This window comes from Bombus affinis, unplaced genomic scaffold, assembly GCF_024516045.1.
Source record: "Bombus affinis isolate iyBomAffi1 unplaced genomic scaffold, iyBomAffi1.2 ctg00000075.1, whole genome shotgun sequence".
NCBI lineage: Eukaryota > Metazoa > Arthropoda > Insecta > Hymenoptera > Apidae > Bombus > Bombus affinis.
In genome coordinates, this window is record NW_026108825.1 from 525,072 (window position 1) to 530,550 (window position 5,479).

General features: G+C 35.7%; 2 protein-coding genes across 3 annotated transcripts in view; one reads left to right on the forward strand and one right to left on the reverse strand.

Annotated features, from left to right (window-relative positions):
- LOC126927110 (uncharacterized) overlaps nucleotides 1-5,479 on the reverse strand; it is a 332,444-nt gene that overhangs the window by 166,480 nt on the left and 160,485 nt on the right. The window lies entirely within an intron of this gene.
- The window catches only part of LOC126927119 (6-phosphofructo-2-kinase/fructose-2,6-bisphosphatase-like), a 129,440-nt gene that overhangs the window by 50,403 nt on the left and 73,558 nt on the right, over nucleotides 1-5,479 (forward strand). The window lies entirely within an intron of this gene.

A 5,479-nucleotide genomic window follows, 5' to 3' on the forward strand; every position in this document is an offset into this window, starting at 1 on the left:
AATATTCCAATTGTATTTTTGTCAAATCAACAAATTCGGTAAGCAGATTCCGTACGATGAATTTCCTTGTATACTGAATGATGTAATTTAATCGGAGTTAATTAGAAATTCACGATAGACAGTCACGTTGAATTGTGGATAAATCATAACTGAAATATCTAATTATACAATCGGTTTAATTACATTATCATGGATGCAACATTCGTGCAAATGATACAATGAATTAGGAGTACACATAAACCGCGCGAGGATAAATATTCCGCGCCAATTTGGAATCGCTGAAGAGAGCTCGCGTTCATAAGTGGCAATGATTTCCCGTAGGAATGCATCTGTTGCATTTGGTCGTTCTGGATTAAATCAATACGACGCAACAGTAGCCAAACAGAGGCGTTATTTATTTTGCATCCTCCACCGTATTTTTCTTTCAGCATCGTCACCGATGGTCACTCCGGCGGATTAGCCACGCCAGGAATTTCTAGAATCGACCAGATTACGACTACGCAGCGCCGCGTTCCTTGTTGCGTTTGCGAATCCACTTGGAATTCAATTAGAATTCCTATGGTAAGTGACAACAACCAACAGATACACATCGAACCGTGACGCATACAGTTGTAGAATTTCAAGTTCCTCGTGCCGAAACGATTGGTAACCGTGTTCAGAAGAAAGAAAAGCACGCTAATTCTTCAGTCTGCAAGATTCGATAGTTACGATCGCCAGTTGTACACTGTTATACCGTGAATTGTGTACGAACGCGCGACGAAGATTTCAAGCATTTTGTGCTGAAATAATTGCTAATCGTACTGCACGAAGAAAAAGGAAATACGCAAATTTTTTGATATTTGAGTTTCGATAGTTGTGGATGGCAAAACGTTTGTAGATTCAATAACACGTGGCAAGGATTTCAAGTTTCTCCTGTCAAAACGATTGACGACCGAACGACGACGACGACGACAAAACGAAGGAAGGAAACAAAATTCCGGCTCTGAGTTTCGTTAGTCGCGAAACGTTCGTAGATTCGTTAACATGTGACGAAGGTTTTTAGTTTCTCGCGTAGAAATAATTGGCAAATGTGCCAAAAACATAAAACTTTGCTAATTTTTTAGTTTTCGAATTTCGTTGGTCGCGATCTTGGGACGTTCGTGAACGATTCATTAATATGTAACGAGGATTTCAAGTCTGCCACGTCGAAACGAGTAACACGAAAAAATAAAATTCCGCTAATCTCTTAATCTTCGAGTTTCGTTGGTCGCGATCGCAATTCGTTCGTACACGACTCGTATTGTGGATCGATGGTGAGATAGGAAATTGCGTTAATTTATATATTTGGTTAATTTATGCTTTCGTTGGAAATTTCGTAGCCTTTGCTCGCGATTAATCGACGAATTACTCTAATATGCTTCGCTTCTAAATTACTGTAAAAATTGCGCCGCATATACCAATGTAATTTCGGTCTATCGGGAGTGTCGATCAATTTTCCAGCGTGAATATAATTCTGCAAGTGTCGAATCATCTACCACGCAGAAATGGATCCTGTCGGTATACAGCTGCTACTGGAGGTCCGTTTGATCGATTACGATAAAAAGACGGACTTTTAATAAAATTATAGAGCCAGGAACAGGATCCATTGAAAGGAGAAGATCTTCGTTCAACAAGCTTCGAGGTAAGCAGAGATATTGACTCGCCGTTGTAACAATTAATCCTATTAATTCTCGATTTGCTCGATGGTTCCTTTTCCTCACTGATACTTGCGATTTGTCCTTTGTATCGTGTTCACAATCGTTTCGTTAAAGTCCTGATAAATTTCAGTGTATTTAAATTCAACTTTCAACCCTTCAATTCCAAACGAAATATAAACAGAAGCTTCGTGGTTTTTATATATTCAACTCGTTTGATAGATATTTATTTTATCCTTTTTATCTCGGTTTAAAACGTTGATGTTTTTGTCGTCGGATTAACTAGATCAATTGACAGTGATACGTATGTTCACAGATTCGTGTTTCGTCATTTCCTGTTTGCTATCTATTTTTCCTTTTTTGTGTTCCATTCATTTTCTTTTCCAATTATATCGTCTCTACTAAACAAGCAAACAGAAAGGGAGAGGTAGAGAGAGAGAGAGATAATTTTGTGGTATTTTTGGAACAGCATCTTCTTCAGGTTATCCGAAATTTTACCACCCTTCCTTCTGTCACCAAGTTATGATTGACCCTGTTCCATCCAAACGAATAAAATGGGCGCCCCGCAATCACTGTCATCTTCATAACCCACATGCTTCAGCTACAAAAGGATAGTGGGTGGTCCAGATTTGCCGCTTATCTACCAATCGTTATGCCATCCTGTCTGGTTTGGTTAAGTAGGAAGCAAATAGGGATACCCTAAGCGGGTTTGGCGTTTCGTTGAAATCGCTATAAAGGTATACACGGTACAGTCTGGTCTCCGTGCCAACGCAAAAGGAAAATACAGCATGAAAGGAAAATACATTGGTCGATGAATGTCCCGAGGGAAGAGGAATAAGACCCGTCGACGCAAAATCTTAATGGATTTCGTGTCTATCTCAAAGAAAGCTTCTAATAATCGAATATACTAAATACCACTAACATTATGAGATATCTGAACGTGTTTCAGTATTTATAAAAAAAGAAAACATTTGATACTTTATTTTATGTGCTCAGCAGTTCTAAAGTATATAGACTTTATAAGTATATAGACTAGGTATATAGACTAAGTATATAGACTAGTATATAGATATAAAATGTATTTTAATCAAAGAGTTATTTAAATGAACCTGCAAGCTTTTTATTCTTTATAATTGCCATAACTGCGTATAATAGAATATTACGATACAATTACATTGACATTTAGAAACCAATATGGAATAATTAATATAAATTATTAATAATTATATATAATGATTAATGGAATTATTAATTGCATATCTGCTACTATTTTGTAATTACGTATCTTCAGATTTTCCAATTTGCAATATAAATTAAATTCAAGAGCAAACTGGGTATATCCAAGCTTAATTTTCCCCTCCGTTTAAATTTTTTAAATATTTGAAAAATTTCTAATTATCGATATCTCGTTTACACTGTACAATTCATTATACTATACGCCCATGAAATGAAAAGTTTGAAGTTTTCCCAATAGAAATAAATGTTTGAGGAAGTATAATTGTATGAAACGTTAAGGATCGAGGATCTAAAGAGATCATTTAAATGTATAATTATTTATTGATTCTACAAGAAACATAGTTAGTGCTGTTTCCGATTTTTAATTTATTATTGCGTACATTTCTGTAAAATTCTAGTTAACCAAAAGCGTCCAGATACTTGTGAATGGTAGTGTATGTACTCTAGTAAGGAAAAAAAAAAAAGAAAAAGAATAAAGGAAGCTAACAAGGAACGAGGGAAAAATGAATCAACGTTTATTTTAAATTCTGTATGGTAACTTTTCAGTGCAGCCGCTCGAAGTTTCCCGCGATTAATTTACACGATGTCGAGTTAGTAGAACTTCGCCGCTGGTTCAAATCCATAACTTTCGGTATGACGGCTGTGGTTTTATCGCACTCGACGCGACAGTAGTTTGTACGTAGCCTATCTGTTGGAAATTATTGAAGAGGAATTAAAGCAATCCTGATGCGTGCAATGATTGAAACCTATGTTATTATCGAAGTTAAAATGTCTCGATAATAGTATTATGCCATTTTTCTCTAACGCTATGAAAAGACGCCTTGTTGTGTTTCATAGAGGTCGCGTGTACAAAAGAGAAACTAAAAACATAGGAGTTAATTGAAACGAAGTAAAACTGGGAAATGTATCAAAGAAACCAAAATCTCGGTATATTTTTAATTATGTTAATTGAAGCTAATTCTATTATGAGCTACGAATGTTTATGCATATTTATATTTTTGATATAATTAAAGACATCAAGTTTAATTACAGTTTAATTAAAGATTTCGCTCACTGAACATTATAACGAGTACTATATTCTGAATATTTTATATTATACTTTTGTTTATTGCGTTTTCTTTACATACTCATTTTTGCATACTAATAACTTATAACAATAATAACTTATAATGTTACTGGTAAGTTTAATTATACAAGGAGACTTTGTAACTGCATTACAATGTCTCTATACAAATTAAAATGATACTATTTGCTCCGCGCGTTAAGAGTTATGCATAGTTACGAAGGAAACAATTCCGCGCTCAATTTCGGAATCAAAGTGACATGGTATGTACACGATACGACCTATCGGGTTCGATGATGCCATTTTCACGCTACAATCGATGCAATCAAGAGCATTTAAGTTGACCAGAGCGTCGTTGGAATACCAAACGATTCCGTTACCTTATGCCAACCACTATCCGTTAAATCGCAAACGTCGATTCGTAGTATTCTGGTCGAAATGGGACAGACATTATGCAATTCACTCACAGAATTTTTCGAGGTATTTGGTTTTTAGCAATCTTCATGTAGTTTCGGATTTTTTAGAGAAATTGCCATTGGTTAATTCGCAATAGATAGTTCAACTGACCAGAAATTTACGATATCACAACATTGTCGCACTTTGCGCGCAATCACCGTTATTCCCGATATATGGTAACTGATGTCCTCTCATAGAGTCGGGAATGGTATTCTAAAAGAAATTCTGTGTCTGCGCCGTTCTAGTCGTAATTCGACGAAAGTATGCATTTCAAAACAACAAATCTCATGAAAGAACAGGTGTTATTACGGTAACATTTTCCTCTCATCGAATTCCAATTGAAAATGTCAAATTTCTTTGCATGGCGCTTCCACAGGCATTCTTTTAGAAGTATATCCCTAATATTTTTTTTTCTAATTTAGCAGCAATTGCTAGGCTGGATTAACGATAGGTATTAAACTCATAAATAAGACCTTTACTACGGTTCACGGTATGGTTATTGAATCCCCTGGTAAAACTTCGAGAAATATTGACAATACGTTTTATGTCTTTTTATAGTATTCCAATGGATGTAATGTCCGCCATTTTTTTTCAATTTATGTGTCTTTAGGAACACCGGGAGACCATGATATATTCCAAAGTGATTTTATCCCACATATTTTTTCGAATTTAATTAAGTGATACTTTACATGCATAGAAATGGTATTTTACGATGGCTTAATAAAAATTTCCTTTTGGAACCATGAAAAAGTAGACGTTCTTTTAATATCCATTTCCTTTGGTTATATCACGTAAATAAGTGCCATCTATGCTGCAATTTCATCGTAAAAGCAAGCCAAACGTTTCAGTTGAGTATTCGACGAGAGAGTTGAAGATAGCTTCCGTTAGCTAACACTACCTCCATCTGGTGGCCGTTACATACATTATTCCCAATGCGGGAGATTCTGATCGATGAAACCCAGAATCAGCGCGCTCCATTATCCCTCCTGGATAAGAACAATCGCACCTTTCTCTACCGCAAGAGTAAAATACCAACGATAAAACACGAATC